This window comes from Euprymna scolopes, chromosome 3, assembly GCF_053919585.1.
Source record: "Euprymna scolopes isolate OS-2025 chromosome 3, ASM5391958v1, whole genome shotgun sequence".
Taxonomy (NCBI): Eukaryota; Metazoa; Mollusca; class Cephalopoda; order Sepiida; family Sepiolidae; genus Euprymna; species Euprymna scolopes.
In genome coordinates, this window is record NC_136484.1 from 108741044 (window position 1) to 108753187 (window position 12144).

The following is a 12144-nucleotide window of genomic DNA, read 5'->3' on the forward strand; positions in this document are numbered from 1 at the left end:
TTTGGTGTCTTGCTGGCAATGACAATTAGTCTTCACTCGAGTTTTGGTGACAATAAGCCTTCCTAAGATCTCAGTACTCTTCACACTCATCCAGTGAAAATTTTTGTTAGTGATCTCCCTCCTCGGTCCTTCTTCTTTCATTGACCATTCACGAATATTTTGTGTGGTATCAGCGGGTGCTGATGTCCTTTCTGAGAAGGGAGTGGTTTATAGTCTTTTTTTTCCCTCAGTTTCAGTTGCCTTGGATTCTCTTGGTGCTCCTTACGTTATTTCATTTATTTATTTATTTATTTATTTATTATTATTATTATTATTATTATTATTGTTAAGAGTTCTCACACAGGTCATCTCCAAATCTTTCGCTAACCGTTGAAAATGAATTTGCATTATTGCAACAACTACTTGTAATTGACCATTGATAATCACTGGAATTTGAGTGGCAATGAGATTCGAGTCCTCTTCGCAATCATCCAGTGGAGGTCTGGTTAGTGCTTTCTATCCTCGGTTTTTCTATGTTTTTTGACCCTCTTGGTGTAGTGCCAGTCAACGCCGACGCTACAATTTTTAGGTGGTGGTGGGATGGTGATGTTAGTTTATTATTATTATTATTATTATTATTAACAGCAGCAACATTGATCTTCATCATCAGCAGCAGCATTCATCATCATCTTCATCAACTAATGAGACGTATTTGTCTGCCATTTGAATTCGACAAGGAACTTTTATCTAAAATTTCAAGTGTAAAGACCCAGAATTCGCGGAGGGGTTTGGTAGAGTTTTCAAAGGTCAAATCGTTCAACTTTGACCCCTTAACAGCCAAATTTCTGGTCCAAAACCGATTTCTCAAATCTCAGTACCTTGTATATACAAATTTCGAGTCTGTAGACTGAAAATTGACAGAGATATTGTGTAGGGAAATGTACAGACAGACAGACAGACACACAAAGACACTTTCACACACACACACACACACACATATATATATATATATATATATATATATATATATATACATACATATATATTTGTAGTCATCGACATAAAATCCTGTTTCGTTGTATCACAACTCATCAGTGCCGCTACACTAGCATCTCTCCCGAGCCAAGGATTGAACATAGAACCGTCGTGTTGACAGTCGGCAGTTCTCCCACTCGACCATAGAAGCGACACCCGTAAGTAACTCGTCGGAATGTCTATTTAAATAGACATCCGCCACCACTTTTAATCCGATGAAACCCATCTGATTATTATAGAGTGCTCGATAGCGGACAGAGCTGGTATATAGTCTGTTTATTATACAAGTATTATTGGTTACATAAGTTTCAGTGGAATCTTAAAGCAGCGACATCATCTCATCAGACTAAATATATATATATATATTTGTTTTTTTTAGTCTGATGAGGTGATGTCGCTGAATTAAGATTCCACAGAAACTTATGTAATCAATAATACTCGTATAATAAACAGACTATATACCAGCTCTATCCGCTATCGAGCACTCTATAATAATCAGACGGGTTTCATCGGATTTTCCATTAGGAAACCAATCTACGGTTTTAGGCTATTATATCTATAAAAGTCATTCGATTTCTACCGAGACATGTCGTCATCAGATGATCAGATTAACGTTCTTTTTTTCCATATAAAAAGGATCTTTGAAGGAGCAGAAAAACGATACTGAATTGTTGAATACGTATGATTTTAATGAGATTAAAACTCTGGATCAAGATATTTTCTAAGCCTATCAAATCCTGTACGCCATTTCATTAGTCTACACATTTAACCATTACCCCACGACGTTTCCTTATTGTATCGAATATATACAGAAAAGTTAGGCTGATTAAAAAAATTAGAATTTGACGCGTATTTTATTTCATTCAAATTAAATCAACACCTCTATAACGGAACTCACACCCCTGCCGTTAATGTATTTGTATTAAGTTTCTGTCAAAATTAAACTTATCCCTGTTCGGAAGATTGTTAGGACGAAGGCAATTCCATTAATTTTTTAAACAGCGCTAACATCGTTCAGCGGAAAACGGTATAAACTTAATATGTTAAAAAAAAAACAATTTGAAATTTTTTTTACTATTATTTACTTTCCAAAGATACTTTTGTAATTTTTTAATAATTTTAAAATATAAACATCGTATTCTGCATTTTTGTAAATTTCGCTTAGAAAAAATTTGCATAACATTTTCAGTTCTTCGATTCATGCGTGAAAACCGTCACTTTAAGCAGATAAAGTCATTCAGAACTAATTTTGATGCATAGTAATTATTAATATTTGCAGTTAGTTTCTTTTTATTAACATAAAAAGCAAAAACAAAAGAAAATGAAAGGCATAGTAATCCTCAGATTACATTTACAAATAGCATTTCCTAAACTTACAAAAATACTTGTTTCGTTTGCATTACGGTATTTTTACAAAACCAAACCGGAAGTGATTCTTTCATTGAACGCTTTTTTTAATCGCCATATTTGGATAGAAAACTTAAACTGAACAATAAAATCCTGATATTTCCGACTTCTTTGTTAGAAACAGAGAATTCATACATTTGAATTAATCATTATTTCCTCTGAATAAATATAGGTTTTCATTGTTAACAAATCGTAATTTATTATTTGTAAAAAGACAATGAATCATTTCTGTTGCTGTTCTTACCAATACGCGAAGACAGGCAAAATCGTAAGTATCATTAATTGCTGTTGGTTAATGCATTTCTAAATAAGTAAAAAAAGGAAGCGGACAGCTGATATTTAGTGTTGTTGTTGTCGTTATTATTATTATTATTACTACTACTTCTTCTTTTGTCGAAGACTTACGAAAAAATATGAACAAAAATAGTAATATACGGTCCAGGATACGAGCAGAAAGTCCTTGGGTCCTTCAATTTTTTCTGGCAACGCTGGGACATTGGTCTCGCATACATACATACTTACATACATAAATATATATATATATATATATATATATATATATATATATATATTATACTATCAAAAGTACCCGTCGTTGACTGGGTTCAAAAACAGCCTACAGAAAATGGACTCTGATTTATGAAAGTATGATAGGTTATGAAAAGGAAGGGTTGTAAAGAGATAGCTTCAAATTTGGAGGTATCAAAACCAAAGCAAAATATGATGAAAGTAAAAATAAAATAGATAAACCCCATAATTTATTATACCATACCTTATACTTATCACAATATTCTGTGGATCTATATTAAAAACTTGTTAAACTTTGTGACATATTTCCATTCTATGGAGGTAAGGAGCGAACGAAACCCCATAATTTTACTATACCATATTTCTTCAAGTTGAAACGTAATTAGCAAAGTATACTTTCGCAGATAGATATGAAAAGTCTTTATTAAAGTTTGTGCGTATTTCCATTCTATGGAGGCCAGGCGCGAACGCAGACCCCACAATTTTATTATACCATCCCTATTTAAGTTTAAACATACTTATCAAAGTATTATTATATACATCTATATCAAAAACACTTGTAAACGTTTTTTTTATTTTTTAATTTTTTATTTCCATACTTTGTGGACCAGGCGCGTACGCAGACGCCGCAATTTAAATGAATCATCATTATGGCAGATCAAACATACCCATTCCTGTGTCTAGATACATCTTCTATCATTATATGTGATCAGTTTTCTATAATAGTCAACCATATAGGAGCCTATTCGTGACTAGACACACACACACACACAGAGACACACACACACACACACACACAGACACACACACACACAGACGTTCAGCTTTATATAATAGATGTGTGTGTGTGTGTGTTAGTGCTGGGACGATTAATTCGACGGAATCTAACTGAGAATCGATACTTTCGGGGTTATTGGAATCGTTATTTGGGAGTATTATAATCATATTTAGTTTCCAATGCGAAAAGGATTCTTTTAGATTTTTTTTTAAGCATTTATTTCCATTGCTGGTATAAAAAAAATATTTTCATTGCTGGTATATAAAATTTTTATTTTCATTGCTGGTATATAGAACTTTATTTCCATTGCTGGTATTTAAAAGATTTTTTTCATTGCTCGTATGTAAAACATTTATTTGCATTGCTGGTATATAAAACTTTATTTCCATTGCTGGTATATAAAACTTTATTTCCATTGCTGGTATATAAATCATTTATTTCTATTTCTGGTATATTAAAAATTTTATTTCCATTGCTGGTATATAAAACCTTTATTTCCATTGCTGGTATATGGACCTTTGCTTCCATTGCTGGTGTATAAAAAAAAATATTTCCATTGCTGTATATAAAACTTTTATTTCCATTGCTGGTATATATAAACTTTATTTCCGTTGCTGGTATATAAAACTTTTATTGCCATTGCTGGTATATAAAACCTTTATATCCATTGCTGATATATAAAAATTTTATATCCATTGCTGGTATATAAACATTTTATTTCCATTGCCGGTATATAAACATTTTATTTCCATTGCCGGTATATGGAACTTTATTTCCATTACTGGTATAAAATTTTTTATTTCCATTGCTGGTATATGGAACTTTTATCTTGATATAGTAAGGTATTAATGGATTTGCATCGAAACAAACTTAATAAAATAATGACATCCATATTTTTAGCAATGGTTCTCAACCGGGATCCATGTGGACCCCTATGGTACATGAAACGTTAATATCGGTTCAGTCTTCCTTCAAGATAAACTGCTGATATATGTTCTTTGGTTTTCTTTACATTACTGAAAAATAAAATAAGCTATAAGGGTTCACCTAAATACATTAAAAAGAAAAGAAAGTCATGATTAAAAAAGGTTGAGAACCATTGGTTTAAAACGTCGCCATTTCGATCTTTAAACCAGGCCCCATTCATAGTAAAACATTAATTTTATTTACATGAAGTGCCACTTTATACATAAACGTCTAGTGATGATGAGAAAGATATAGTGTAAATTTATTGGAAATTGTGAGGGGAAAAAGTAGATCGAATATAAAAGGGTAGGGAGAGTGGTGGGAGGCATTGTTTGGATTGTTTGCTTAGTAATACAGGGTGACCCCAAAAAACAGAGGATATTCAGTAGTTTTTCTGAGCATTTTACAGTCAACGTAGAAAAAAAGGCCAAAAACTCTAGTGTTTTGATGTGATGTTTTGAATATAATAAACTAGTTATGATCAAAGTTTCATTTCATTCGGACAAAACACTAAGAAACGGGGCCTAATTAGAGTTGGGCCCGTTTTTTATTGGGTCACCCTGTAATAGAGTTGAAATTGGTTTTTAATGCATAGGTTTTGTGTAAATGTATTCTCTTGCAAATATTTTCTATTTGTCAAGGACACCAATCCCTTTTAAAATCAGAACCTCCGTGTTTGCTTGTATATTACAACAGAGTACGGATGATAATGTTTTATTATTTTTTGTAAAAAGCTCCCTCCGCCAATTAAACAAAACAAAACAAAACAAAACAAAAAAAAACTCCTAAACTGAGGATTGAATAGATGTGAACTGTTTTGTTGTTTTTTTTTTCCCGAAATTTGCCTATTACATAGTTATGCATATTTATGTTTGGGAAGTTTCTATTTGTTTCTGATGAGTCTACAGGGAAAATATCCCGTATTGCCATATAAATATCTATTGTTCCTTGCAAATGAAACAGATCTTAAAAATGTACTGAAGTTTTTATTTTGAAATAAAATGATCAGTAAAATAATAATAAAAGGAAATAGACTATGAAATCTAGTAAAAACTTTCATGGAAAAGACGCAAACCGAACTATCGTCTCTATATCACAAATTCAGCGTAAAAACGTTCAATATACCAGACAACAAGATGCGGCATTCAAGTGTAAAAACAAATTTCGCCCCAACAAAATATTGAGGCTATATATATATATATATATATATATATATATATATATATATGTATATGTATATATATGTATAGGTATATGTATATGTATATATATGTATATATATGTATATGTATATATATGTATATGTATATATATGTATATATATGTATATGTATATATATGTATATACATGTATATATATGTATATGTATATATATGTATATATATGTATATGTATATATATATGTATATATATGTGTATGTATATGTATATATATGCATATATATGTATATGTATATATATGTATATATATGTATATATATAAATATATATGTATATATATGCATATATATATGCACATATATAAGTATATATGCATATATACGTATATATATGTGCATATATATTAATATATATGTGTATATATATGTATATATATGCATATATATGTATATATATGTATATATATGTATATATATATATATATATATATATATATATATATATATATATATATATATATATATATCGACCCAGATCGATAGAAGTAAATGTAAGTGCACGTCTGCACACGAGCAGAATACTAAGAATACCAATTCCATTCTTTCTGAATTTTCCATTTGTTTCCATTTACTTTATTTTAAATATTCTTTGCATTTTATTTTAAATGTACTACTGAATAATACATGTAATATATATATATATATATATATATATATATATATATGTATATATATATATACACACACTGTAAAACCTAACCGCATTCCTCCGTTTTCCTAGCTTTTTCAAATCTCTTTTAATAGTTTTACTCTCAAAATAATAACAATAAATAAAAAAAATATAATTAAAAAAAACAATGAATTTTTTCCACATGTATCACGAACGTTTTCAAACTATCGTCGAAATATCTTTAGGTTTTTGACACCTGGATGTGATTAACCGAAGAACGGTCAGTCACAATTTCATTATTATATTTGTATTATAATCGGCAATTGTTATTATTATTATTATTATTATTATTATTATTATTATTATTATTATTATTATTCATAGTAACAGTAAAAACATATAGATAATAAAAGTAGTATCAGTCTAAAAAGTATTATGTCACACTGATGAACTTAAATATGGCGAAAAACGTATTCATGTATAATCATCTTAGCTATCTATCTGCTTACTTGCATGTATATATATATATATAAAACTATACACACACACATATACATATAGTAATTTATGAAAATATATACCTAGCTCTACCTATGTAGTGAGCACTGTTGAAGTAAATACTGAAATTTTACGCATAAAATTACATCCTCGTATATTAATTTATGTGATTAAATGAAGTAGTCATTCACACACACACACACACACACACACACACACACACACACACACACACACACACACACACATATATATAAAAAGAGTGTTTTCGTATACATTATTGATGTCAATATATTCTATGGTTTTAACGCAACACACAACATGAAATAAGCAAGACGTTTGTTTCTATATTATTATTATAAGAGGATATATGCATTACTTAAAGAAAATCGATAACGCATTGTATGTTTTGAGATCGAAGAATAACACATCAATTTCTTGACTTCGTTTTCTAGATTTCATCCTTTCTTTTTCTCTCTTTCAGTGTTTTGAAATGTCATTATTGTTTTTCACTTATTTGGCCATTTAAAAAAAAAAAAACGCTTAAAAATTTTTTCTATAAAATTCATCTTAAAAAATGTCCACACGTCATTCGATTCTTTCATTGACACAAAGGTCAAATATGTCGAGAGAGTAGGTGACATTTTTCTGATGTATGTTTCGCTTTTTAAACTGGAACAGTCAAAGTGGTCTGAGCTAAATCAGCCTAAAGTGTAAACGTATACATCTGTGTACACACACACACACACACACACACACACACACACACACACACACACACACACATGCACGCACACACACACGCATAGATATAACCACACAAATATATAGTCTGTTTAGTCTGTTGAGAAAAATCACATTCAGCACCTTATTTACATCAGTTCCAAGAATCCAAACTCGGCAAATATAGATATGGCTAAAGATACATTACCTGAAAGTACTTCCTTCAAATTCCTCGGCTTAACGTCCACAGGGAACATGTACTGGAACAGATACAGTGAGAGCATTCACAGGGCCGTTGCGAGAAAGGTAGGCTCTCTCTGTCGTGCTAAAAGATTTACTTACGCCTGAAAGTATCCTGTACCTCTACAAGGCCACCATTCGCTCACGCATGGAGTATTGGTTTCACATTTGGGCTGGTGCACCTGCTACTAGCCTCTGGTTCCTGGACAGGGCTCAAAAGAGAATCGCCAGCCTGATATGTCCTGAACCAAGCTACAACCTCTGTCTTATCGAAGAAATGTTGCACCCCTCTAACTATTTTACAAATATTTTAATGGTGGGTACCTCTTCGACGTAAATACCTCTGACAAACGCGGCAATCAGCAAAATCCCACCCCTACCCAATAGAGATCCCTAGATGCAAGAAGTACTTCTACTCTAATAGTTTCTTCCCCAGAACTTCTAGACTCCAGAACTCCCTTCCGGGTTCATGTTTTCCTAACTGTACTGACATGTTCAAGTGTAATCTGAACAGACACCTTGCTGCTAGACCCCATTACATAGTATTCCTACAACTTATGTCCCCGATAATAGCCCCCTACATCAAAGTGGCACTGTGCCTTGTTTGGGGTAAAAATGGGGGGTGGGAAATGGCATACGATCGTTTCTAAACCAATCTAGAATATTTTATTTAGTTTTATTTTTTATACAATACCAAAAAATTCATCTTCAATGCTCCTCATAATATCACAAATATAAGTCAAGTAAGAAAAAAACAAACACGTATGTGTTAGAATAAGATCGCCTGTTAATTCAACACATTTACAAAAAAAAAAAAAAATGACCAAATTAATTCTCGACAAAACAGAAAAAAGAAGATGAAGTAAAAGCTAGCCGAATATTTGTCTGGGATAAAACCCGCCATTAGCTAATGGAAACATTAACCCGTGGAAGAGAATAACGAATCCGATTGGTTAGCTAGCTGGTCTAAAGATCACCTGTATATATTAAAACACTCAGTAAAACAAATTCCACGAATTTTAGCCTGATTATTCTCATTTTTATATTGTATTTTCATAATTTACGTTATATATATATATATATATATATATATATATATATATATATATATATATATATATATATATATATTAGTATATATTAGTATATATTAGTATTTAACGGAGATTCTGTTTTTTCGGTAACAGTTTCTACCGATTAAATGAAAACGGTATACATTGAAATGAAAATGAACAATATTCCTAAAATAAATAAACATTATATATATATATATATATATATATATATATATATATATATATATATATATATATATATATATATATATGCAGGATATTGCAGCAAAATCCGACCCTTGATAAAGAGTACCTACTTACTTTGCCTCCCCACGGAAAAGAGTTGGACGCCAGGGCCGTTTTTTAACGTGGAGTAGGGGAGCAAAAACAAAAATTGTCTCAGTCGTGAAGGATTTCTCCTCTAGAGACAGAAAACAAGAAATTGAAATGTAGCATATGAAGAACAGATACTACACTTTGATTTTGGTTCGAATGCTAAGAAGTCTTCTCTAAGAGTGCTGAGTAGCCTGACAAAACCTTTGATAAACGGGATCGCCACCGAATGCCCTTACGTCTTCCAACAGAATTAAGCTCCTGCACACAAGGCCAATATCGCCCAGGCGTGACTGGTCAACAGTGTCTCTCGCCACTGGTCGCCGAACATATGGACACGCTCCTCACCCGACTGCAAGTTCCTTGACTATTACTTCTTGATGGATGCCAAGACCATCAAACACGTCCGCAGCATGATCGACTCTCCGAAAACGGCCATCGTGAAGGATTTCGTTGCTATAGACAACGACATTGTAGTCAAAATTATGGAACCACTCTCGTATGATAAAGCGCGTTTCGGATGCCCATGCACAGCCATTGTTCATCGTTGGCAAAAATGCACCAACATCGGTAGTGACTATGTAGAAAAATAAATCTTGGAGCACGAAATGTTGTTCGTTTTAATGGTACCACCCTCGTCCTCGTAGCTGTATAACTTTTTGAGTTAAGGAAAGTAGGCTTTACTTTGGACACGACCCTCATATATATATATATATATATATATATATATATATATATATATATATATATATATATATATATATAGTACAAAACTTTGTTGAAATTCAAAGATTTACATTTTTTCAGTCGTTTCGTTAATGGATAGAATGTAATGAAGAAATGGAAGATGAAATAAACAAGTTTTAAAAGAGAAAAAAAAATGTAAGTCTTTGAATTTCAACAACGTTTTGTACTATATATGCTCTGCACCTATAAAATAGATACATTGATATGTGATTCGGTTTTAATCATAACAGTCTCAACCTGTTAAACGAAAACGGTATACATTGAAATTAACAATATTTCAAAAATAAACATTTATAATATATATATATATATATATATATATAGAGAGAGAGAGAGAGAGAAAGAGAGAGAGAGAGATAGTCATATAAATCTACGTAAATTGTTTACTTTCGAGACAAATATAGAAATAATTGCATAATACAACATTGTTTGGTTTCTTCCTCGTTTTTTTTGTTTTTTTTTTTTAAATCCTGCCATGTATCATATTTAGTTCGGCTGACTATAAAAGTAAATTGATAAATGATGAATTAAGTTTTTATACGACTTTATCAGTACGCAAAACATCGCCCCGCCTGCATACACATACACGTACACACGCGCACACCACCATATACAGATGCACAATTATTTACATACGCACATCTCTATAATGGGAAGCCTTAAGGCGAAGAATATGAAATATTAATGATAAAATAACAAATAGAAAAAAAAAACTATCTCTTTTCAGTCTATATAGCCATCATCATCATCATCATCATCATCTTATTTATTTATTATTATTTTTTCACCCAAAACAAAACACATCGTCATTGAGACGTAAGAAACTAGTGGGAATTAAGAACCAGAGTTGTAGAAGAATCCTAAGTGTAATGTTGTGCAGCGATATGTTTGTTTACATTGCATTGAACTTTCTTCATATCAGTCAGGGATGGAATTCTAAAGGCTACCAGTTCAAGGGAAAAACTAATAGAAAATCCCTCTGTATATCGGGGCCTCCACAGTATACAGATGGGATCTAAAAAATTGTCTGTTGACCGTGTTTATTTACGCCGAGAGGCCATCAGATCAGCAAGTTTGTGTTATTACATTTCATTGTATTACTTGTTAAACAAGCACAGTGATTGCGGTGTTGGGACAGATGCTAGAACATTGTGAACAGTGTGGGATCTATTTGATTTCTAGCCTGGGTGTCCGACGTTGGCCAGGTGTTTCGAAGTGTGTGTTGAGCCAAAAAAAAAAGTGGTAGTAAGCAGGCAGGCAGGCTCGAACCTGTGACGCGAAGACGGAAAAGAAAAAAGAAAGTGAAAAAAAAACCCTGACGTCTTACAGATGCTCCATGTTCATAACGTTGAAATTAAATGAAGTCAATCCACTGATTGTTCATAACGTTGAAATTAAATGAAGTCAATCCACTGATAAGACGCAAAAACCCCGACCATCCTTGTAGAAAAGTACCCAGTTGAGGGCGAAGGAATTACTGTTTTAGCCAATTTTTCGATATTTGTCATCCGAAGGGTTGACCTTCAAAGCGATACCGATCTCGTGAAAATCCGTCGTCGAAAGTTTGAGGCAGACATACATACATACATACATGCATACATACATACATACATGCATACATACCTTTAAACAGACAGGTGAGATTTATATAATAGAAGATGGAGCCCTAAATGCTTCTGGCTGATGGCACCCAAGTCATATTTTTTTAAACTTTTAAAATCACTACTATAGATTGACTACAAGATAAAATATAATCGATAGAGAATTTCCCTTATACAGTGTAACTCGAATATAAGAGACCGAATATAAGAACAACAGACATAAGAGAGATTTTCCATGGTCCCAAATTAGAGTCTGTGTTAATGTACAATGCAACCCGGATATAATAGAACTATACCCCCTCCCGGGTGACCTCTCTTATATCCGGGTTGCATTGTAATAATAAATCAGAAATTTGCATAAATTAAAATACTATCTTTAAGCGTATTTTACGACCGGGCAAAACCAGGCGGCCAGCTAGTACT

At 32.1% G+C, this 12144-nt stretch overlaps 1 protein-coding gene across 3 annotated transcripts in view; it reads left to right on the top strand.

Annotated features, from left to right (window-relative positions):
• The window catches only part of LOC145258076 (uncharacterized), a 546496-nt gene that overhangs the window by 392090 nt on the left and 142262 nt on the right, over nucleotides 1-12144 (top strand). The gene's annotated exons all lie outside the window — the stretch shown is intronic.